The sequence below is a fragment of the Xyrauchen texanus genome, chromosome 11 (assembly GCF_025860055.1).
Source record: "Xyrauchen texanus isolate HMW12.3.18 chromosome 11, RBS_HiC_50CHRs, whole genome shotgun sequence".
Taxonomy (NCBI): domain Eukaryota; kingdom Metazoa; phylum Chordata; class Actinopteri; order Cypriniformes; family Catostomidae; genus Xyrauchen; species Xyrauchen texanus.
The window spans coordinates 35,930,516-35,957,116 of record NC_068286.1 but is presented as its reverse complement, the minus strand read 5'-3'; the positions used below and the strand labels follow the sequence as shown (position 1 = coordinate 35,957,116).

Sequence of the window (26,601 nt, the reverse complement as noted above, 5' to 3'; positions counted from 1 at the left end):
GGTCTCTCAGTCTGGTTCAGTTGAATTCACAATCATGGGGAAGACTGCTGACCTGACAGTTGTGCAGAAAACCATCATTGACACCCTCCACAAGGAGGGAAAGCCTCAAAAGCTAATTGCAAAAGAAGTTGGATGTTCTCAAAGTGCTGTATCAAAGCACATTAATAGAAAGTTAAGTGGAAGGGAAAAGTGTGGAAGAAAAAGGTGCACAAGCAGCAGGGATGACCGTAGCCTGGAGAGGATTGTCAGGAAAAGGCCATTCAAATGTGTGGGGAGCTTCACAAGGAGTGGACTGAGGCTGGAGTTACTGCATCAAGAGCCACCACACACAGACGGGTCCTGGACATGGGCTTCAAATGTCAAACGTCTTACCTGGGCTAAAGAAAAAAAGAACTGGTCTGTTGCTCAGTGGTCCAAAGTCCTCTTTTCTGATGAGAGCAAATTTTGCATCTCATTTGGAAACCAAGGTCCCAGAGTCTGGAGGAAGAATGGAGAGGGACACAATCCAAGATGCTTGAAGTCCAGTGTGAAGTTTCCACAGTCTGTGTTGGTTTGGGGATCCATGTCATTGGCTGGTGTTGGTCCACTGTGCTTTATTAAGTCCAGAGTCAACGCAGCCGTCTACCGGGACATTTTAGAGTACTTCATGCTTCCTTCAGCAGACAAGCTTTATGGAAATGCTGACTTCATTTTCCAGCAGGACTTGGCACCTGCCCACACTGCCAAAAGTACCAAAACCTGGTTCAATGACCATGGTATTACTGTGCTTGATTGGCCAGCAAACTCGCCTGACCTGAACCCCATAGAGAATCTGTGGGGCATTGCCAAGAGAAAGATGAGAGACATGAGACCAAACAATGCAGAAGAGCTGAAGGCCGCTATTGAAGCATCTTGGTCTTCCATAACACCTCAGCAGTGCCACAGGCTGATAGCATCCATGCCACACGGCATTGAGGCAGTAATTAATGCAAAAGGGGCCCAAACCAAGTACTGAGTACATATACATGATTATACTTTTCAGAGGGCCGACATTTCTGTATTTAAAATCCTTTTTTTTTATTGATTTCATGTAATATTCTAATTTTATGAGATTCTGAATTTGGGGTTTTCATAAGCTGTAAGCCATAACAATAAAAATTATATCAAATAAAGGCTTGAAATATCTTACTTTGCTTGTAATGAGTCTATATAATATATTAGTTTCACCTTTTAAGTTGAATTACTGAAATTAATGAACTTTTGCACGATATTCTAATTTTTCGAGTTTCACCTGTATATGAAGAGATGTCATTATGGCATTTTAAATTGAACATTTCGAAAATAAATAAATAAAGAACTTTATTTACAGAAGAAATTAAATGGCAAATATATATATATATCTATAAGTAATATCACACTAGTAAGAGTGCGATATGGCCCTACATCAGCACTGCTGTGATTCAGCCGCAGGCCGAGTGCCGTAAGTAATCTCGCTAACCTCAGCCAGCAGCATCTTGGTCATTGGATGGACTACACTCTCTTAAAATGGCATACATAGACAATAAATTAACTGCCAGCTAGGGATGTAACAGTATGAAATGTTCACAGTATGATAACCTTCACAAAAAATACAGCAGTATTAAGATGTCTTGCTAAAATTATTAGAAAAATATAGCAACGAGTCATCTGAATGGATTATGGCCCAGGATCTGTTTGTCTCGCGTATCTGACTTGTGTCTGTGTGGCACAAACGTAAAACTTTTTAGATGCACTTCATTGGTGTTTGCGTTTCATGCCGTTGTTGCACTCATGTGTGATTTTGTAGAGCTACAATGGTTATTTTGACATTTCAAAGCGCTGTGCCCTCTCTGCCATGCAGCTCATGAAATGGGAGACGCACGTAGCAATTTAGAGATTTATTTGATCAAGTTTATATAACGCTGTGTAAATGACTCTCCCTTAAAAGAGTGGATATTTACAATGGAAACTTACATTCTTTTAAATGGATTTTAGGGAAAAAGTAATGCTGTGAATGCAATACCGTGAATCATACATGTTAACGGTTTGATACACATCTCTTTTAAAACCATGGTATACCTGTAACTGTGACACTGTTACATTCCTGCTGCCAACTAAAGCCTTCATCAGCTAAAAAAAAAGGACACTGCATTTGCATGCACTTCCGCTGTCAATTTGAGATGGACTTCATAGACACTTAATCTTAAAATCATTTAGTTAAAAACATTGTCCACCAACACTATTCAGTTTACTAACATAAAACAAGACTTGTATTGCACATACACTCACCGACCTCTTTATTAGGTATACCTCTCTAATACTGGGTAGGACCCCCCTTTGCCCCCAGAATGGCCTGAATTCAAAAAACATTCCTTTGAGATTCTGCTCCAATTGACATGACAGCATCACACAGTTGCTGCAGATTTGTCAGCTGCACATTCATGCTGTGAATGTCCTGTTCCACCACATCCCAAAGGTGTTCTAATGGATTGAAATCTGTTGACTGTGGAGGACATTGGAGTACACTAAACTCATTGTCATGTTCCTGGAGCTAGTTTGAGATGATGGGTGGAAGTAGCATTAGAAGACGGGCAGACCATGGTCATAAAGGGTTGCAAATGGTCAGCAACAATACTCAGATAGGTTGTGGCATTTAAACGATGCTCAATTGGTATTAAGGTGCCTAATGTGTAGCAGGAAATCATTCCCCACACCATTTCACCACCACCTCCAGCCTGAAACATTGACACATGGCAGGATGTATCCATGGATTCATGTTGTTTATGCCAAATTATGACCTGAATGTTGCAGCAGAAATTGAGATTCGTCAGACCAGTTTAGTCCAATCATCTACCGTCCAGTTTTTGTGAGCCTGTGCCCACTGCAGCCTCAGTTTCCTGTTCTTAGCTGACAGTAGTTGTACCCGGAGGGGTCTTCTGCTACTGTAGCCCATCCACTTCAACGTTCAACGTTCGACATGTTGTATGTTCAGAAAAGCTTTTCTGCATAGCACTGTTGTAACGTGTGGTTATTTGGGTTACTGTCACCTTACTGTAAGCTTGGACCAGTCTGGACACTCTCCTCTAACCTCTGTCATTAACAAGCTGTTTTCTCCCACAGAACTGCTGCTTGCTGGATGTTTTTTTCACTCTAGTGACTTTTGTGCTTGGAAATCCCAGGAGATCAGCTATTACAGAAACACTCAAACCAGCAGTGTTTTGCATGGGCAAGAACCTTTCTAAGAATCTAGTTTTTAAAAATGCACACTTTCTAAACCGAGTGTAAATTACCTGCTGTGATTTGGAGTGTTTAAGTCTAGATGGGGCATGTGAAAAAAACCTAATCTGATCTCTGTGTGTGTGTCTGTCTGATTACACTTGCAGAGGGAAATTGACCGTAACCGGGAGTTACTGATGAAGATCAGATGTCTGGAAGAAAGAGAAGAGAAAGCAAATCAAGCTCTCAATGAACAAGTGGAAAACAACAAGGCTCCACAAGAAAGGAAATGAAAAAGACAGCAAACGTATAGAGCAGAACAGGTCTCTGTGTGTGTGTGTGTGTTTGTGTGTGTGTTCATGAGTATTTGTAGAAAGAAGAGAATTAAAGTATTATTAAAATTGTTTGATTACCAGTAATTCTGTTCTTTCCTGTTAAAACAGGGAATTGGGTAGAGGGGCAAATCTATAGCAATGGAAAACAATGATTTGCGTGGCAGGTGGTATTTATGATTTATGGGGAGGGGAAATTCTCATCTAGAGAGCATTTTATTGGACAAAAATGTGTTAATGCCCCTGTGTGCAAGACAGGGGCATTTATGTTCCTAGAGCAGAAAGACTGTACATTTTGAATGTGAATATCTGCGAAAAGTTTACAGACATGGCATAATAGACACAAAGTCCCAAGTTAGATTTAATGAGGTCTTTAATTAAAGTCTTGTGTTGTAGATGATTAGTTAGTTGAAAGAACAGATCCAGATACAGGAGTCCAAATTATCCTCCCAAAACCTGGAAATCCAGGCCAGCAAGAACAACTAGAGGTTCAACACAAGTACACGCATGTACATAAACACACATTCATTCACTTACTTTCTCTTAAAGGAATAGTTCTTCCAAAAATGAAAAGTCTGTAATAATTTACTCACCTTCATGCTGTTTCAAACCTGTATGACTTTCTTTATTATTTAGAACATGAAAGGAGTTTTTTTTTTCTCTGATGAGCATGAGAGAACTTTCATTTTTGGTCAAACTATTTCTTTAAATTAAAACACATTCAAGTGCACTTAATAAATAAATATACTAGTTGTTTTTCATTTGTCACTCGAAGGAAATTCCAGGGCATTAGTCAGAGGTACCAGAGTTTACAGTCATCTCAGTCCACCAGCACTGAGAGTGAACTCAAGATAAAGGTATTTCTGTTTCTGTCTCTGTATTCCTGTGAATTTCATTCTGGAATTTTCACTTTTCAAAGTCTTTACTGCAGTAGTTCTTCCAACATTCCATATTTAGCAGTGCTGTATATAAAACGTTATATATAAAACAACTAATGTAGAATTTATGTATAAAGTTTACTGTATAAAAAGCAATTTACTACAAATATTTTTTTTAATTTTTACCTTGCGATAATAGCTGGTAGTTATACAACTAGAATGTAAAAGTGAATTTTTACTCACAGTTTTGCTGGAAAATGATGTCATGCAATACAAAACATTTGCTTTGTTACATGCATCTGAGACTTTATCAAATAATATATTCAAATCTAACAAAACCACATCTGTGTCTTCCTGATGTATTTATTAAATCAACAGAATTCCCAACAACAATAAATACATCACACAAAAAACTTTGAATTTGCAAGCCATTAAAACACATGTAGATTATCAGCTAATGAAAGATGTCCAGAACTTATCTGACAACAAACTACTAGCCTGATTGGCATGTGACATCGGTCAATTTGCCCAGAAACTTTCTTGCACTGGTCAGGATGGCCAGCAGGCGATCCTTATTGTTGAACCCTGTGTCTGCAGGAGTTGGAGAGGCAATTGGCTCTTCAGGAGCAAGACTCTGTAATTGTAAAGAACATGAATTCTGAAGTGACCAGACCGCCTGAGATGGAGCGAGAGATGAAACATCTACTGGAGGAAAACTTTTTAATAAGGTACTCGCGAATATCAACGTCATGATCATTATCAATCAGTTTCTATGGCAGATATATTGCTCGATCATAATAACCATAACCACACCGTAATTTCGGTGTCATTTATCTTTTCTTTCTTATGCTCTTCCATTACTTCTGTCATTCAGAGAGATGAAAGAGAATAGCAGTCTGCTGAATGAAGAGACGGAGAGGTTTAGGTTGAAGCTGGAGAGATTGGAAAGAGCAGTGGAGGAAAAACTCAAATTGGAATTGGAGAAAGAGATACATTAATATGCACACATTGTGGCTGGGCAGTATAACATCATATACTAGATTTGTGCATGGTAACCTTTTGTAATATTCAAATAACTTCTGTTCTTTGCAAGGGTTCTGGTTAAAAAAGAATATTCATCACAATGAATGTGTTAAACACCACTCAAAATGGCAGGGAATAAAGTGCACTGTGAGCTATGAACATACAGTAAATAGCACAATACATAGTTTTTCAAAAATACCATTCACATTATATTCAAACAAGAATAATCAAACTGTTTCTGCACATAATATTAATAACCAATGTAAAATAAAACATGTAAGTGCCTAACCTGATATTTACTCAGCCCGGGTAGGTTCACATTTCGGTTAGGCCAACTTTGTGACACCTGCGCTAAAAAAAGCTCAATGGAGCACAACAAATGAAACAGAATGCATGTGTCTCAAGATGTGTTTCTAAAATGTAAATTTATTTTTAACTTGATTTTTAACGGTGTCTAAAAATGTGTCGACCTTGCGCAAGATGTTAAAAAACATTGAGATGCAGTGCAACGGTCAAAGACACCCATCCAGCACATTTACATAGAAAGACTATTGAAAAACAGTGCAGAAACACGTGTGAACAGCCCCTAACTTGCCCTATACTTGAAAAACGTACCTGCTTTGCAGTCGCAGGTGTGCATACAGTATATCGGCTATTTTTACAACAACTTAGAATGTGACTTATCCTGTTATGAAAACACCCATTTTATAATGTAAGAACAGTTAAAAAAAAAGAAATAAAAAAGTTTATTTTACTCAAGTGTTACATAATGGAAGCTGTTTTTGCACTTTGCCATTTGTTATGATCCACCAAGTTAGAAATAAATGAAAAAATAATCAAATGAAAAATGAAGCACCCTAGATCCTTCCCCCCCCCCATTGAATTTCCTGCAAAAATGATCTATATTGTGACATATTATTACAGTGATATAAAATGACTCCTATCTTGATGTAATATTTTGAACATAATCACATATCAAACCCCTAAAACAAACGTGAACAGGCATATGTGTATCATTGAGTACAGTTTTGTTTTTTAAGCAGTTCCCTCCAAACGTTTATGTGTTCCATATAATTCTCCTCCAAAGGTCTGACAATGTTGTTTCTTACATGTAATTGTTGTGGATGATGTGGTTGATTTGAACACGTTTCTGTGGAGCAGTTGCAACCTTTGCACAAGTTGTTAATTGGAATATCTGGTCTGCAGATGTTGTGCATGATTTGCTCTTTGATCTCTGTCGGTAAATATATTTTTATCATCTTCCAGAAACTGGAACATGAACTGCAGGCTTGGGCAATCAATCAAGATGTTTAAAAAAGAGATGCACTACTGTAGTAAATATTTGGGTGGGAATTAATAATTTACGTGCTTTTAAGTTAGAGCTGAATTGTGTAATTTATTCTATTCTAAAATTATTCTTGGCTTAATTTGTTTGCTGGCAAATTTGTTAACAAGCCATTTAGATCAGTGTTGTTTTTGGGTACTCTGAGGCATCCGTACACACTGTTCTGTTCCATTCATCCTGTCATAACTTGTTTATGGGCTAAAAAAATGTATTGGATATATTTAGATTTCTTATGTTTAATTAGCTGAAAGAGTTTATGTTCCCATTTCTTTAACACTGTTTGAAATGCATGAAACCTAAGTTCTGGATGATGTGGTGATTAACAAAGCCACTAGATGGGGCTCTGATCTAAATAGACTTTTGTTTGTCTGGTTCATCTCTGCACGTGTGTAACTTTTGAACAACCTGCATAAGGTTATTTAGTGTGTGAGATAAATTCTTCATGGTCTCTGGATCTGCAGTGTTCTCAAGGTCAGTTTGTTATAAATGCTGAAAAACTGGCTGATATAGTGGAGTTTTACCAAACATATTTTGTGTGTTTGCATATGCATGTGTTCTATTGATTGTGTGAGATGTAGATGAGCTTTATCAGTCATGTGGAAAGATTTAAACGTTCTCATTTAGTGGTTTTTGGAAAGGGGGATTTGGAGCAACACACTCACACACATTGCTCTTTCATGCTCTTGAAATACCTCATGCAATAACAACCATAGAAAACAATGATCCCAAACTTACAGAGCATTTCCTATAAAGAAAGGTTTTATTTTGTTTTTTGGAAAGTGTCTCTTACAGACTATATCATACACTGGAAAATAATAATAATACAAAAATTTAAAATATTTCCCTTGCTCTTTTGAAATACATTTTTGAAATATTACATGCTATGAAGACCTCCCTTCTTCACCCAGACCATTTTTTCCCAAATGGCTGATGTCATAACCATAAGCAAATTAACATATGACATATACATAGTAATTTAGAAATGGCCAATCATATCATTCACATAAAACTTGAATAGAACAAAACCACCAGTTTAATTCTAAGGGTCAGATAAGGGTCATGTGAAGCTAAATATTGACTGTTTTTGGTTAAAAAATCTTGACTGCCATTATAATTAAGCTAACATTGTAGGATATGGTGCATTTAAGATGAGTGCACTAGTAAAAAATCTGTTTGAACTAAATTTAATGAGAAACACTAAATATGCACATCTCATTTGGCTTGCCTCAAAAAAGGTTTATTTTCCCCAATTTTTGGCATTGTTTATTCATTTAAGATGCAGAATTATTGCCAGTTGGTTGCCTACTTATAAGTTTTCCTGCGATGAGACACAGAATACAAATGTATAATGGTTTTAAGTTTGAACTTGTGTTTTAAACATGCATACAATAGTCGTGATTAGCCTGTTACATTATATATGGACAAGAATGGAGTCTCTAAACTCAGTGTAGGTTACTGAAAGTGGACCTTTGAATGACAACCTGACAAACTAGGACATTCACAGTTTGGAATTGTGTTGTCATTTTCTGCCCTGGGACAAATACAAACGTCCCCCCCAAAGCAACTTGACAGCATTTTAATACATGAATGACAGATTTTGATTTGCTGAGCCAGATATCTTAACGTGACCTTGTGCTATAACTAAGTGCCATGCGATGTATACACCTGTGATGTATATATTCTGCGGTACGGACTCCCTGTCGGCGGACACGCGTCTCCCTTGAGTAGAGCTTTCTCTGCCCCCTGTTGCTGTGTTTGTATAGTCCCCCCCCCCCCATATTGGCTGACCTACCACCACGCCTCTTCCACGTGCGGCTGCTGAGTCCATGTGTCATATTGCCACATGTTGACCTCCCCTTTTGGTCTCCGCAGGGTCTTTCCCCCAATGCGTATGATAGCGTTAGATGGCCCCAGCCGACTATAATACTCTGTGGAGAGAAAACATAGAGAGAAAAGGCCGTGGCTGGCATGGCCTGCTCCCATGGTATTTACGTTGCTTCCCCCCCTAAGGGATGTGTGGAACTACATGACGTATTTTTGGGCGTTGGGAGAGGTTACGTGCTGTCTGATGCACCTGCTATTACGTACGCAGCAGCTTGCTTGAACCTGCATCGGCAGTTCACGTAACACGGTTCAGCTGTTGTGGCGTTTTTCCATAGGGGCCCCTAGTGTCACTACATCGACACAACGTCGAGTGAGGGACAGAAGGGGAACGTCTCTGTTACTGTCGTAACCTCCGTTCCCTGATGGAGGGAACGAGACGTGTCGCTTTTGCCACTACGCTGTAGTAGCTCTCGGCTCCTCAGCACAAAACCTGAATGACATCGACACAATGTCTCGTACCCTCCATCAGGGAACGGAGGTTAAGACGAGACGATTTCACTCGGCAGCAATTGAGTACCGAGATCCTTTCACTATGTGTTGGGAGTGACATTTTTGGTTCTCGTTTCATGCAATATGTGTTGAAAGACAAGATGCACGCTACCCATTTGTCATTGAATATCGTCTCTTTAAATATAGAAATTGTTGATATAAAAATGTTTAAATAAATAAAAAAACAAAACATAAATTTAATCATGCAAAGCATGGATGTAGTTAAAAAGTCATTCAACTCCTCCCTCATTAATATGCGCATGGAGACACTCACTGAACTGCCTGTATTCTTAAAGAGACATTACTGATTTTTAGTACTTATTCTTCAAATCAATGTAAATAGATGTAAATAGTACAGATTATGCATGTAAACTACAAATGTTTAAAAAATATACTCACACCAAACACTTTATCAGGAACACTATGGTCCTTATAAAGTACCCGACATAGTCTTCTGCTGTTGTAGCCCATCTGCCTGACTTGTTGTACATTCTGAGATGCTATTCTGCTCTCTACAATTGTACAAAATTGAGTGATTATTGGAGTTACCAGAGCCTTTTTGTCAGCTCGAACCAGTCTGGCCATTCTCCATTGACTTGTCTCATCAACAAAGCGTTTCCGTCTCTAGAGCTGCCACTTACAGGAGGTTTTTTGGAACCATTCTGTGTAAACTCTAGAGAATGTTATGAGTGATCTCCCAGGAGATCAGCAGTTACAGAAATACTAAAACCAGCCTGACCAGCAATCATCTATGCGATTATCTAATCAGCCAATCATGTGGCAGTGGTGCAGGGCATAAAATCAGGCTGATACAGGTCAGGAGCTTCAGTTAATATTCACACCAACCATCAGAATGGGGAAAAAATGTGATCTCAGTGATTTGGACCATCCATTATTGTTGGTGCCAGACAGGCTGGTTTGAATATTTCTGTAACTACTGATCTACTTGGATTTTCATGCACAACAGTCTTTAGAATTTATTCAGAATGGTGCAAAAAACATCCAGAGAGCGGCAGTTCTGCCGATGGAAATGCCTTGTTGATGTGAGCGGTCAACAAAGAATGTCCAGAGTGTTTCGAACAGACAAAGTGTATGGTAATTCAGATAACCACTCTGTACAATTGTGGTGAGAAGAATAGCATCTCAGAATGCTATACTAAGATGTGGGTTGGCAATATTAGGCAGGTGGTTTTAATGTGGTGGCTGATCATTGTATTTATTGATTAAATACATGTATTTGTAAATTTTTAAAAAGCTAAATGTTACCAGAATGATGAGAAACTAATGATAAAATATAATTAGTAAAATTTACAATTTCCTCGTATAAAAGGCCCCCTGTATAATTAACAACATTAGCTGTGAGACAATTTCTTATTAATATGCACTTAAGCAAAACGGACATTATAAACTGTAAAATACCCATATGAAACTGTATCTAATCAAGAGCTTTTTTAGGTTGTAATCCACCAGTCCAGAACCACTACACTTTAAATAACTTCTTATCGTCAAGACACTATAATTGTAGTTACCCCCAAAACATTCAGATACACTACGTCCCGGCCATAACCAGACTGATGTAATGTTTAAGTGCAATCATTTTCAACAGCAAGCCTGTGATCTTGATCACATCAAATGGAATGGACTGGAAAAGCTATGATCAAAATGACTTCTCACAAATATAATGTAACCTGCCATTTGTTTATTTAATTACCAACAATTGCAGTGACTTTAGGATGTAACGCCAAGGACCTATCTTTGAGAGATCCAATTATCTTGTAATGATTCTATTTAGTATTCATGTGTTTGAACAAGTGAGAAAACAAACCTTCCATGTTTCTTGGCAAACTGTTTTACTAATTATTCAGTAATGATTATTAACTTCAAAACACCATGGAATTGGTTGCTGCACATTGACTTAACCCTTGTATCTGGTCAGAATCTTAATTCCTGTTTATGTTACGTTGTTTGCTCTTGGATCATTGTGCCCTTCTCTGTTTTCCATCTGTGTTTCTCAGTGAAGGTCTTTGTTCCTGTTTGAATGCATTTTCTGTCTTTGAAGTTGTGTGATATGGCCTTGAGCGAGATGTTTGAATGCAGGATTCTACTGATTATGCACACGTTCATGTAGTTAAAACACAGCATGTAATCAGACTCTTCCTAATGCTTTTTCACTGTCTACTCTGACAGAATAATGGCATGCTGTATGAGTGTAAAGTGCCCGTCTCACTTTACTGGAGCAAAAATTTGTGTCTGGATTCTGATTGATCAGTGAGCATTTTTCATTCTGTTCTTTCTACTCAATGGGCCTACAAACCACCACATTCGCCGGGAATATAAATATGTCAGACGGTAGTTTTATTCTGCTCTCTCATGTTTTTCCTGAGTGAGCAATGTAACTCTCAGGGGTATTCTCCAAATAAAAGAAGCTGGTGTCATATCTTTTCATTTTTTTGTCTCCGCAAAGAAAAGCGCAGCGGTTGGATTTTTTTTTGCGCGGTAGACTCATTTTGTTACACTATGATGGAAACAGGAGATACCGTCCTGAAAAATTAAGATGGATATTGGAATTCATACTCAGAATATTGTATCATGCTCTTTCTTATGATTCCTTCCGTTTATGTTCCCCTTTGCTTCAGTTTTCCTTTTGTTTGAATGCTGAACCAATTGTCTCCACAATTGGCTTTAGTCCTGAATACAGAAAGTCAGCTGTAAGATATAGCACTTTCATCATGGAAATTTATTTAAAAATTTGTCAAACATGAGCAAATGCATTCAAAGCCTTTCTGTCTGAGGGTGTGATTGCGTTCATGAGCTTTTGTTTGATGCTGACAGCTCTGTTAATTATGCAAATCAAAGACGGCAAATGTAATTTAACATGCCCTATGATCATTTGAAGCATGACCCAGACAGTTAGCTTGGAATGTTATATATAAAAATGTGAAGATATTACACATTTGTATACATATTGCCCCTATTTCCTTGCTCTTGAGTATTTCAAGCAAGCATTAAATAACAATTGTTAACCAAATTTACATAATTATTTCCAAACCTGCTTTTATGAGAATGCCTGAAGAGAATAGCAACATAGAAAACAATAAAGCCCTAAGCAACAGCAGATACTTACCAAGTTTCGTGACCAATGGGAATTGAAAAGTTTTGATCAAGTGCTTACAAAGCTAACATGAGTTTTACCTAATAATTATAATAATATGTGTAAACTGATTATGTTGAGCAAATAATGCTTAATGCAGACAGGATTATGAGCTAGTTGGGTAAAAGTTACCAGCTTTATTCTGAATCTCACTCTTGTTGGATAATATTCTTATATTCTGGTCTTAAATTATGTTTGAATTATTGAATTTAATATAAAAACATCATACACTTTTTAGGTTCCCGGCCTCCCTCTTCTCTTGAGGGGGGGAACAAAGCGACGTGCCAAGCACGGGAGCAGGCCATGCCAGCCGCTGCCTTTTCTCTCTCTATGTTAACCTTAGGGCTGTTAGAAGCGGCTAGGGCCATCTAACGCCATAACACACATCGGGGAAGGTGTTCTTTTCCGGCTCCTATACTTTCAGGGGGAAAAGACCCTGCGGAGACCACATCCTACCCAAAAGGGGAGGTCAACGTGTGGCAATACGACAATTATTGGAAGATGCGTCGGGGTAGGTCCTATCTGGTGAGGGAGGAGCTCTACAAACACAGCGACCGGGGGCAGAGGGAGCTGCCCAAGGGAGATGCGGGTCCGCGGACAGGGGGACCGTACCGTGGAAAATACAACACAGGGATAATCGCGATGACTGATACTTGTGGAGCACCTATTCCAGTAGATAGTAACTAGTACCCGTTGTGGGTCTGGTCGGGAATTCCTCCGCCAAATTCGTGAGCCAGAGGACTATGGAGGATAAACATCAAGGGAGTGCAAGCTTTTGTGGACTCACCTGGGGTAAAAGCGCACAGGTTCGACTCAGAAGAGGGTAAAAGGTGCTATGTGCAAGTGGAACACCCGGTCAGCTGTCCTGTTTTAACGAGTTCTACGTGCTCGGACCTGAAGAAACACAGGCCAGGGCCCACTCAACCGTCGGAGGTTATTGATCTCACAAAGGTATTGGATGTTGCCCAGCCCACAGCTCTGCCCATGTCTGCTAGAGAGGCGCCGTTGGCCGGTACCCACGAGAATGCCACGCTCCTCATAGAGCATGCTCGAACCCGCAAGGGGGCGGGCACGGACTGGGTTTAATAGGCCGGTTCAAGGGCGTTGATGACCTTGTGGACAAACCTCTGTTCGGGACAGAGTCCCTTTCCGCTGTCCAATGTCCAAAGCACGAGCTGGACATTGAAACGATAAGGGGGCAGTCGCTTGCAGGTTCACTGTCTGGCCCTGAAGGGAGAGAGAACTGAACCTGAAACAGCAAAACTACACACTTAATATCTGTTAACAAATACACACACTCATTCATATGCACTCATAGCCCTTTTCCACTGAAATTGCGATGGTACTTGTGCTGAGCCTGTACTCGTCTGTTTCACGGCCAGGGCAATCTGGCCTATTGAAAACTGGCAGCACTTTTTCACTGACTTTAGAACCAAAATTTAACTAGTGAAGAAATAATATACTTACAGTGCATCCGGAAAGTATTCACAGCGCTTCACAATTTTGTTATGTTACAGCCTTATTCCAAAATGGATTAAATGCATTATTTTCTTCAAAATTCTACAAAAAGTACCCCATTATGACAATGTGAAAGAAGTTTGTTTGAAATCTTTTCAAATTTATTAAAAATAGAAAACGAAAAAAAAAAATCACATGTACATAAGTATTCACAGCCTTTGCGATGACACTCAAAATTGAGCTCAGGTGCATGCTGTTTCCACTGATCATCCTTGAGATGTTTCTACAACTTGATTGGAGTCCACCTGTGGTAAATTCAGTTGATTGGACATAATTTGGAAAGGCACACTCCTGTCTATATAAGGTCCAACAGTTAACAGTACATGTCAAGAGCACAAACCAAACCATGAAGTCCAAGGAAATGTCTGTAGACCTCCGAGACAGGATTGTAGAGAGGCACAGATCTGGGGAAGGGTATAGAAAAATGTCTGCAGCATTGAAGGTTCCAATGAGCAGAGTGGCCTCCATCATCCGTAAATGGAAGAATTTTGGAACCACCAGGACCACCAGGTTCAAACACCGATTGAACGCTTTGGCCTAAATGGCAAGCGTCATGTCTGGAGGAAACAGGCACCGCTCATCACCTGACCAATACCATCCCTACAGTGAAGCATGGTGGTGGCAGCATCATTCTGTGGGGGTGTTGTTCAGCGTCAGGAACTGGGAGACTAGTCAGGATCGAGGGAAAGATGAATGAAGCAATGTACAGAGACATCCTTGATGAAAACCTGCTCCAGAGAATTCTGGACCTCAGACTGGGGCGAAGGTTCATCTTCCAACAGGACAACGACCCTAAGCACACAGCCAAGATAACAAAGGAGTGGCTACGGGACAACTCTGTGAATGTCCTTGAGTGGCCCAGCCAGAGCCCAGACTTGAACCCGATTGAACATCTCTTGAGAGATCTAAAAATGGCTGTGCACTGACGCTCCCCATCCAACCTGATGGAGCTTGAGAGGTCCAGCAAAAAAGAATGGGAGAAAGTGCCCAAAAATAGGTGTGCCAAGCTTGTAGCATCATACACAAAAAGACTTGAGGCTGTAATTGGTGCTAAAGGTGCTTCAACAAAATATTGAGCAAAGGCTGTGAATACTTACGTACATGTGATTCTTTTATTATTTTTTTTTTTTTTCATTTTCAATTTTTTATAAATGTGCAAAGATTTCAAACAAACTTATTTCACGTTGTCATTATGGGGTATTGTTTGTAGAATTTTGAGGAAATTAATTGATTTAATACATTTTGTAATAAGGCTGTAACATAACAAAATGTGGAAAAAGTGAAGCGCTGTGAATACTTTCCGAATGCACTGTAAGCACACTTTATTATTGGGTGCTTCAGTATACTAAAGTGTATTGCTGGCAGACTATTAATTGGTATACTTAAAGTCTGCTAAATTGGAAAAACTAATTTAGTACTTAATGCTCATTAGTTTGCCATAATATATATACTTGGTATATAGAATTATACTTGGTTGTGCTAAAATATAACTATTTCAAGTATACTTTAGTACACTTTAAATATCTACCCTTGTATTACATTTTTTGAAATGCACAGAATTGACTCAATGTAAACTTATAATGTATTTTTATGACATTACTCCATTACTCTTTAAGAGTGCTTGACATATATTAATGTTATTCTGATAATATATTGCTGGCCCACACTACAACTGAATTTCAGCTGGCATTAATATCTGTATTTCTGGTGCTTGAATACATAGTATTAAAGAATGGGTATCATTGGGAAGATAGTTTGGAGACCAAGCATAGTGGGTCTTAAACCACTGTTAATCAATAATCATAATTTTTTTTTCACAGCTTCACACAGTTTCACTATTGCAAAGCAACACTAATCTCACCCAGGGTAACTAAAAATAACCCCTTTTCATAACATAAAACATTTAATATTAAGCTGAACTCGAAACATAACTATAACCCCAATTACATTTAAATGTTAGTTAATAGTAATCAAACAGTTCCCAAAACCTACACAGACATGCCTCATTAATTATACATACACAATAGCCAATAGCAAGTCCCCAAGCAGAAACATCAACAGACAATACAGTATATTCCTGGAAAGGACTATAATTCTGTGTAGTTTTATTATAATTATTTTTTTGAGGGATTTTGTCACTTTTTCTCCCCAATTTGGCATGCACAATTCCAAATGTGCTCTAAGTCCTTGTGGTGGCGTAGTGACTCGCCTTAATCCGGGTGGCGGAGGACGAATCTCAGTTGCCTCCATGTCTGAGACAGTCAATCCGCGCATCACGTGGCTTGTTGAGCACGTTACCTTGGTGACCTAGCGCATGTGGATGCTCATGCTATTCTATGTGGCATCCACACACAACGCATCAGCATACCTATCAACACTCCCGTTTTTCCCGGGAGTCTCCCGTATTTCACATCCATCTCACGCCCCCTCCCGTTTTGTTATTTCTCCCGGGAAACTCCTGTAATTTGTATAACTCAAACATTGTTATATGAATAATCACATCAAAATATTATTCCAAGGTTGTACAGATCTTGTATGAAATGCATCCTACTCACACAATCGACACACCATACAAATTTCAATCCAATTGTGAACTCAACCTGGCAACCTACAACACAGTTGCGCTGTTGATATCTGCGCAGGTAGTAGACGCGGGAAGTTGAACCAAGCATCACTGGTAGATGGGAGGAGAAGACTTAGATTGTGCTCCGGCGAAAAAAACAAAATATACATGTAAATATAACAACACTGGACGGAAGAATTTAATTTCATATCCCGAAGCCATATCGACAATGGCCACGCCTTTTGCAAAGTGTGTCGCACTGATTTTAATATCAGACATGGTGGAAAAAATTATGTTACTCAGCACATTAGATCACAACGGCACAATTTGTATGTATTTAGCCTGCCTATGCCATCCAGGACACCCCCCCCAACCCCCACTCAGAGGTCTCCCGGATTTTGTTACCCAAATGTTAATTTTTATGTTAATCACTTTTAACACTTGTTAAAACAAGTTGTAGAATCATAAAGCAAGTTATAGATGGAAAACAAGCACCAAACCAGTGTACTTTCTTAAAGTACACTATATTTGAACTTAATGTATACTTAAGCTAATTGCATTTGTAAAAGCTATACTACTTAAACCACTTAATTTGTAGTTGTAAAACAGTTAAAGGATGGGCAAGGAGGAGGCGAGAACCGGCTTTTCAACATAAATAATAATTTAATAAGAAACTGAAAACACAACATAAACAAACACACATGCGAACTTGCCCGTTATTCTCCCTCTCTCGAACAATCGTCACCGGCTGCCTTTATCCCTCGCGCGCCTCATCAGGCCGATTGGGGACCGGGCGCGCGATATTCCGACCCGGCCCCGCCCCCCTCCGCTCCACATTCCTCCTGGCGTTATCTCAGGCCGGGGTGCCACCGGCATGACTTACACCCCCCCCAACCCTGGGGCGGGGTGTATCTCGCGTGGTCATCCCCGCCTTCCTCGCCCTGGGAGGAGACAGAAGGGGACAAACAACAACAAAATAGGCGAGGGAAAAGGCCAACACGGTGCGAAAGGGAGAGAGAGAGGAGAGAGAGAAAAAGCTCACTCACCGGTTCTCTGATGTACCGTCTTGTGGTCCTCAAACACTCCTCCACACTCAGGCGGACGACAGCCGCTCCAACCCCGGGCGAACCGGAGTGAAACCTTCGACCCCCAAGCGGGCAGAACGCTCAACTGCTTTCCTGGCAGCAAATGGGGACACTCCTCCGCCCCTGGCAGCGGCCCTAAGCTCCGGGCGGTCGGAGAGTTTCTTCCCTCCTCCCCTCGCGGACGGCGGTCTCCCTCGACCCCTCCGCGTCTCTGGGGACGGCAGGGCACTCCTCCGCCCCCGGCAGCGGCTCCCTCGCTCCAGGCAGTCGGGGTATCCCGTCCCCACTTGCCCCGCGGACGACGGCTGTTCCCCGTATCCGGGCGGTCGGGCTACTCCGTCACCGGGCAGATGGCAGCAGCGCTCCCCAGGGTGGATGGCAGTGTCGAGGACTCTGCGACGGGCATCCCTCCTCCCTCCCGGCTTTCGGCACCAATGTAAAACAGTTAAAGGATGGGCAAGGAGGAGGCGAGAACCGGCTTGTCAACATAAATAATAATTTAATAAGAAACTTAAAACACAGCATAAACAAACACACATGCGGACATGCCCGTTATTCTCTCTCTCGAACAATCATCACCGGCCGCCTTTATCCCTCGCGCGCCTCATCAGGCCGATTGGAGACCGGGTGCGCGATATTCCGACCCGGCCCCGCCCCCCCGCTCCACAGTAGTGATCAAAGTTTCTTTGTGTGCATTTGAAGAATACTTAAGTGCAATGACATGGTATTTTCAATTTGTACATATATGTAAATGTATTTGTAGTAATCTTATCATGAAATAAATGCATTTTCAATACAATTTGGTATATTACTTTTTCACTAGGTTTACCTGCTTACAAACAAATATGCTGCATCACTGTGTTTTTATACAGCTTTTGCTCTTGTTTTTGAGGACATATTTAGGCATACGGAGTAATGTAATCCAGCGTTATAACATTGCTCAACATGATTACCAGAGACGACTTCTACGCTAAAGATGACAGGTAATGTCATTTACATTATTTTGTATGAACTATGGCTTAACATGCTAAGTTCTGTAAACTGTAACAGTGGGATAATTATTAACATTGGCGTAACAGATGGTTATGCTTGGATTTTTGACATAGCATATGATAGAAATTTTACGTCTTGTTTGAGAATCCCACCGGTTTACATAACAAATAGCCGTGTTCTTACTAACTTAGTGAGTAGCTGGTCGGAAATCCTCTTACTGAACAAATATAGCACAAAATAAGATGACAACAGTGAAGGAAAGCTAACAAAGTTAACAAAGACAAATGTAATAATTCACTGAGGTCTGCTACAGAGGACACCTGTGATTCAGTGTTTATCTGGAGCGTGACTGAATGAATTCAATGCCCTGGTTAGATAGCTGACTGGTCGGTGAAAAATAGTCCAGATGGGCTCAAGAAGGCATCATGCGTAAGTCCCCTTTGGTGTGCAGGAATAGTAGGCCTATCTATCCTGCTCTCTCTTCAACTTACGGACTGGGTGTCAGTGGGCAAGCCAAGGGTGTGATAATGTAAAAGTAGGTATTGAGCAGGGCTTTTTTTTTGCATTGTGGAAAAAGTTTTGAATTCTAAAACTAACAGTATGTTTTTATAGTACATTGAACACTTATGTCAAAAGATCAAGAAAAAAATATGGTTTCTCTGCTTGGACAGAAGGGGAACTGACTTCATAGATCCACAAAAAATCACCACAAAAATGGTGGACAACTAGTCATTTAGTCGACCATAGTGACCCACCCCTACAACCAATGGATCGAGATGTCAAATGCCTGTCTCTGTGGGTCAATGTCTGTTATTGTGCCTAAAAATGTAATAATTTGACAAGGCCTCTAATGTGAACCATTTTTCATCCTATTCATATCTGTCAAAGGCAGTAACAAGGCCTTTTCTTGAGTTTCGCTGGCCAGCATTAGCTTGATCTCTTTCCGTCTATCTCTAGGTCTCTTCCTCTCTCTAATTGTCAGACAGTAATTGGTCGATGGGAGCTGGTGCGTGTCGGCGCTGCACAGCTCGTCACTTGAGCAGTCGAGTCAAACAAAGCTGACAATATCAGATCACAAAATGAGCTGAGCACTGAGATTGAGCACAGAGTCTGCTGTCATTCCCCCTCAAGTTGTTTTTAGAAGAAGTTGGAACTGTCTAATTGTTTCATTCACCTTTCCTTTTCAGATTTTTTTCTTTCTGCTACAGGCCTACTGAAGGAATCTTTAGTGAATAGCAAGGTTTTGCTATACAGAAATGGCATTTGGGGCTGGATTCATGAAACATTCTTAAGATGAAATTTCTTCTTAAAAATCGTCGTAAATAAAATCTTAAAGTTAGGAAAACCTCACAGTTGTCTTAAATTCTAAAAGGTAAGATGTTTAATGTTGAGTTTGAAGTTGCTATGGGCTTTTTACTTAGAAATGTGATTGTGACAGGGCAGGGCCGGGTCTTGATACTACACACCTGGTCCCTTATAAATGCCGACTGCGGACAGTGGCGCGACAGAGCGAGAACATTTATGGGCAGCTGTCTGTCCAGTGTGTGTTTGTTTCTGTTGGTTTATTAAACTATTATTTATATTGTCAAGCTGGTTCCATTTACCTGCTTTACACTGGTGCCGAACCCTGGGAAGTAGGAGGGATACACTACCATCCACCCCAATGGAGCTGCCACGGCCGCCTTCCGGGGGACGGAGGAGCTCGGCCGCCTGGAAGTGGAGGAATTGGCCGCCAACTGCGAGGGGAGGAGGAGACCCCTACATGCCGCTGAAATGTGGTGGGGTCTGAGACCGCCGAGCGGCGAGGGGCTCACTGGGGAGATCCGTTGCCAGGGGCAGGGGAGACGCCTTCTGTTCCCCGAGAACGTGGCGGGGCGTTCCGTCCGCCAGGGGCTGGAGGACTGCCTCCGATCCACCAGGGGAGGCAGTCCTCCAGGCGGATGTTGTCCACTAGAGGGTGGAGGAGTGGCTGAGGACCAAGCTACGGGGTATCGGAGAACAGGTGAGTAAGTGTTTTTTTTCTCTCTCTCTCTCTCTCTCTCTCTCTCTCTCTCTCCACTGCCACTCCCCGTTTAACTTTTTTTTGTTGGGGGGTACTGCAGTGTTACAGGGAGTACCCCCCCATTTATCATTATTGTTTCCCTCCTGTCCCTTCCCAGTTTCAGGAAGGCGGGGATGACCTGCCAGCAGACAGGGCATAAGGCAAGCCCTCCCCCAGGGAAAGAGGGGCTCCCCGGCCTGAGAGAATGAGAGAGGAATGTGACAGGGCAGAGGGCGGGGCCGTGTCGTGATTCTACACACCCAGTCCCTTATCAGGCTAATCAAGCCTCTAAATGTCTGACTGTGGACAGTGGTGTGACAGAGAGAGAATGTTTACGGGCAGCTGTCTGTCCCGTGTGTGTGTTTGTTTCTGTTGATTTATTTCTTTATTAAACTATTATTTATATTGTCAAACCAGTTCTCTTTTCCATTGAACTGCTTTACAGTTATTTTAGACCAAAATATTTTCTGACTGTTATGTGTTTACTTTAGGGCTGTTGATTTAACGCGTTAATTCAGTATGATTATTTTAAAAAAAAATAACGTGTTAAAAAAATGTACGCAATTAATCACAATGCCCCCGGACCGTAATAAGGAAGATTCCTGAGAAATGCAAGCTTGTAGTACCACCCGTTTACTCCAGAGAGCAGTAATTTAAATTTCAGCTGTGTGAGCAATGTGCAATTTATACAGTGAAGAAAACAACATTTCAGTAGGCAGAACAACAAAAACATGCTTTACTTTCTTGCGTTCAAAACACATGAAGGAGCACAAATGCGAACTAAGGGATCTCAAGATGTGTAAATTAGGCTTTGTGATGCCTCATGTCTATAGCGGGGAGAGAGGAAACACACGCAGAGTGGGAATCAAAGCATGTAGCGCTGAACGGGCTTTGTTCCCGCTCTAGGGAGAACTAAAGCCGAACGCGCATTCCTGCGCCGCTCGTATACACGAAAGCTTCATAATCACTTAGCCAGGTGTCATATAACTAGCACAAAGAAGTGAATGGTCCGGCCTAAATTGTCCTTTGTAATGGGCATAAATCTATGTGTGCCAATCAGTTTTTGCTTAAACCGGTTATAATCTTACCCCGATTGAACTGTTTAAGGCTTACACATTGTCGGCTTACTAATAATAATCGGTTCAAGAATGTCCATGTAAACGCACTCACTGTTGTACGAATGTCTTTTGTGGTATCATCGATTTTAGAAATAATAAATACATAAACGTATAAAAAAACGTTTGTCGTGACCCTTCCTTGCGAAGTGGGTGGATCTTGCTCAAAATAAGTAATGATATGCTGCTAGTCAAAAGTTATTCTCTGAAAGAATGTAACCCACTGCAATCCAAATTCCTGTTGAGAACAATTGTCACAATTTTCGCTATTGTTTTTGCATGGAAACTAGAAGTAAAATGGTGGCTTTAGGGTAAAGTATTTACGGAATAGAAAAATAGAATTTTCACATTACAATATAAATGCTTAGTTTATTTACAATCTTATATTTTTTTGTTGTGTAGAGCATTCATGCTTTCCACATACTTGAATCACTCCATAAAAGCTACTCCTTCAGAACGCCTTGGCCAATTAAATCAATTACCCTATTCACTAACGTATAGAGGCAATTTGCATAATAAGCCTCAGCATGTGCCAGGGTCAGATTGATAGGAGATGACTATGGTTTTGTGATTAGATTGTGCATTATTGTCTTATTGACCCTCCACGGCAGGCTATGATGTTTTTCATTACAGCACAAATTGGGCTGGATAGTTAGCATCTGGAACAGATGAGAGGAGTTAATAAATTTAACTACAAGGACACACAAAGTCCACAAAAACTCACCCTCCCAAAAATGTATTTTCCTATTCAACTACCTCCAGAAACTACAATTACATTCTCTCATACACAGTCTTAGCACTTTCTCTCCTTTTATTTCTCACACACACACACACACACACACACACACACACACACACACACACACACACACACACACACACACACACACACACACACACACACACACACACACTTTTCCAGCACATTTGATGGAATTGAACTCATGCTGTGTGTAATTTCTCTCACTCTACAAGGTCAAGTGGAAAAGTGCTCTCCTAGTCAGAACCTATCTGTATCAAACACTCCTCCTTTATCTCTAGTATACACATTGACACACACACAAACAAACAGCTTCCTTTCATGTAAATATGTGCTGCCATATCCCTTACTGTTTTAAAATCCATACTTGTCTTTTAAAGGGATAGTTCACCCAAAAATAAACATTCTGTCATCATTTACTCACCCTCACATTGTTCCAAACCTGTATGAATTTCATTATTCTGTGGAACACAGAAGTATGTTAGGCAGAATGTTAGTCTCAGTCACCATTCACTTTTAATGCATCTTTTGTGAATGGTGAATGATGCTAAAATTCTGCCTACCATGTCCTTTTGTTCAACAGAAGAAAGTCATATGGGTTTTGAACCACATTTTATTTTTGTGGTCCTTGTCTGATGCACATAAGAGCCTCGACCCTTAATTGATCCCCATTTTTTATTACTTTTGAAATAAACATACATTTTTCCATCAGCATTTGTCTTCACTCATTGAAAATACATTCTAAAAACAGTGTCTCCATCAACAGCTGGTATGTGGTGAGTATTCTGGTGCACTATGGCTGCCGTCGCATCATCCAGGTGGATGCTGCACATTGGTGGTTGTTGAGGAGAGTCTGGTGTTTACCATGTAAAGAGCTTTGAGTGTAGTGTCAGAAAAGCGCAATATAAGTGTAACATTCATTCATTAATTCATTCAAAAACAAAGTGTTTAGACTAGTCTAAAAAGTAAGAAGCCCTCAGAAAACAGTCAAAAACATTGTGTGTTTATGCAAGCTATTTAAAGAATTTTATCTATTCCAACAGCCTAATCCAACACTAAATTCCGCTGAAACAAGGGAACATTTATCTGCGAGGTGCTCGTCTTGCAATATGATCATTGTACATTAAATACAAAACGTCTCGGGTTACATGTGTTACCCTTGTTCCCTGAAAAAAGCGGAACGAGATGCTGCACTGCTAAGCGCTACGGGGAACAACCCTAGTTGTGACCGAGCTGAATAATGTGTGTAACACTTCAATGAACATTGACCGGAATTTATAGCCTCGGCTGATGTAATCATTAGATGCACCTGCGGCCAGGCTATAAATGGATAAGTCACCAGGTGTCTCGTCAGATACTTCTTTTTGAAGAGCAGTCTTGGGACGTCCCAGTGCAGCAAAGAAGCGCAGCATCTCGTTCCGCTTTTTTCAGGGAACAAGGGTTACACATGTAACCCGAGACGTTCCCTTTACAAAAAGCTTCACTATGATGCTGCGCTGCTAAGTGCTACGGGGAACGCAATACCCACGCCGCCGCACTTGGGGCTGTCCGGACCCCTACGGTTGTGCAGTGTACTCACAAAAACGCGAGAGGTCTCAGACATGAGCTGAGATGTCGACTCAAGGACATAAGAGCCCGGAGTAGCAAAGCATCTAACCCATAAAGTTCGATGAATGTGTGCGAAGAGAACCCTATCACAACACAAACTTGTCATAAAAACTGATGAATGTGAGCGGAGAGGACCAGCCTGCCGCATCACAAACTTGTTTAGGCATGGGCTGAGATGTCGACTCAAGGGCATAAGAGCCTGGAGTGCAGAACAATCAAACTAGAAAAGTCCAATGAATGTGTGCGAAGAGAACCCTATCACAACACAAACTGACTCGGGGAGAAGTAGAGGAAAATATTCACTGCACACTGTCTAACCAATTCTAACTCCTAACAGAGGAAAGAAAGTTTTGACAGGGTTTGTAAAACACACAGAAACAGAATCGCTCTGAAAAAAGAGTTTCCGACGACACCTGGTGATGTATCCATTTATAGCCTGGCCACAGGTGCATCTAATGATTACATCAGCCGAGGCTATAAATTCCGGTCAATGTTCATTGACGTGTTACACACATTATTCAGCTCGGTCACAACTAGGGTTGTTCCCTGTAGCGCTTAGCAGCGCAGCATCATAGTGAAGCTTTTTGTAAAGGGAACATAACATGTATTCACTGAATCTTTGTTAGCAAATACAGGCACAGTTATTGAAAACAATTGATTGAATACTGCAGGACCAACAAGAGCAACCCTAGTAGCCTGTTCTAAATGGAATTCACTAAGTACAAATGACTATTAAAACAGTCAGGACATTGTTGAAAATAATGAACAGGTAAGCCAAACCTACGAGGGAGAAAAATATGTTGAATAGATGCTTGTATTACACGACATACATTAGCCTGTGATCTAATTATGTCAGCTATTCATAAATTACGTTAACCAAAACAAAAACAAAGCAAGGATAGAAAAAATAGGTCTGTGAGAAATGTTACAATAAACCTAATGTATTGTTCTAAACATGATGTGCACAGAATAAAAGATAGTTTAACAAGCAGTTGGCACATAATTGAAAATGGCTTTTTTGATCAGCAGGGTAAAAAATAATTGGATAAAAAAGATTGGCATCCCAAGCCTAAAATAATAATCTTCAATGCTATTTACACAGACCAAACATTTTTGATGAGCAAAATTAATGTCAACATGATCTGGTGAAAGACAGGACCTCCAAGTCAATTATCCTGCACTTGAAAAAGCCAGCTCCGTGGAAAAATAACTTGCAAGTAGTGTTGGGTTCGAGTCCACCTTAGTTGAGTCAGAGTCAAATCTGAGTCTTTAAACAATCGAGTCCGAGTTGAGTCCTAGTCCAAAAGGGGCCGAGTCAGACTCGAGACCGAGTCCATAACAGGTCGAGTCCGAATGAATCTGTTTATGAATCTGAATTAAAACTGTAATCGTAAACTCATCATCAATATTTTAAGTTTACTTTAAACTAAGAAAAACAGTTTGTCAATATAAATGTAACAAAAACACCTGCATTTCATGTATACATTTTATTATTAGTATCCTGCTGAATAGACTTCAAAGTGTTTTCAGAATGAAAGAATATGCTTTAGGTGCATGAAGACAAAAACACAATTCTTATTGCATTCTGTTGACATTTCAATTATTTGTTGCTTTTTCCCCTCCACTCAAACATAGACTAAAGAAAGTGAAAACTGCGTTAGTCATTTAACCAGGGTGTGGCAGGGCGGAGGGCGGGGCCGGGTTGTGATCCTACACACCCGGTTCCGTATTAGGCTAATCAAGCCTTCGAGAGGGATAAAGGCCGACTGCAGAGGATCGTGCGGGAGAGAGATATCGTTTACGGACATGTCCGTCATGTGTGTGTTTATCTTTTAAGTTTATCGTTAAAACTATTATTTATATTGTCAAGCCGGTTCTCGCCTCTTCCTTCCCGGATTTCGGCACCAGTGTAAAGGAATCAATGGAAAGGAGGAGGCGAGAACCGGCTTGACAATATAAATAAATAACCCTCCGCCCTGCCACACAGGGTTATTATTGTTTCGAATGTTAATTTGGTTTTTAGTTCTTCTTTATTTTCAATTTGTCATTTCAATTTAATTTTGTTTTATTTAAAATTATCCCTGTCTAAAGAAAAAAATTGTCTATACTGAGATTTCTTTCTGAATAATTTTTTCTCTATCTGCTGACTGATTTGTTAAAATACAGCACATACAAATGAGTCAACACAGTAGTAATTAGCACTCGCTGAGATGTTACATCTCTGCAAATCCAAAAACACTGGAAAAGCCCACTGATAATATATGGCCATGTCGTAACGGACATGATTTTCTAGTTAATTTGTGGGAAAACGCACAATACAGGGCAGTTCTGCGTGCTGCTCGTGTACCTAAATCACTGATGCATCCGTGTGCGTCTCGCAGCAGCTGTCGCAGAAGATACAAAATAAATTGATAATTGCTTGAGCGGCAGCCGCGTTTTTCGACAATCAATCTTTAAATACCAACCAAAAAAAACTTTCATTGAGCTCTTCTTTAACCACAAAAGCATGGAGAATAATAATTTTGAGTCATAAATTTAACAGAATTGTCCTTCAAAACATTCAGAGATGTAGGCGAATAAAAGACGTGCATAAGTTACCCGGT

General features: G+C 40.4%; 1 pseudogene; it reads left to right on the top strand.

Moving 5' to 3' along the window:
- Positions 1-26,601, top strand: part of LOC127651356 (mitotic spindle assembly checkpoint protein MAD1-like) — a 70,855-nt pseudogene that overhangs the window by 1,791 nt on the left and 42,463 nt on the right.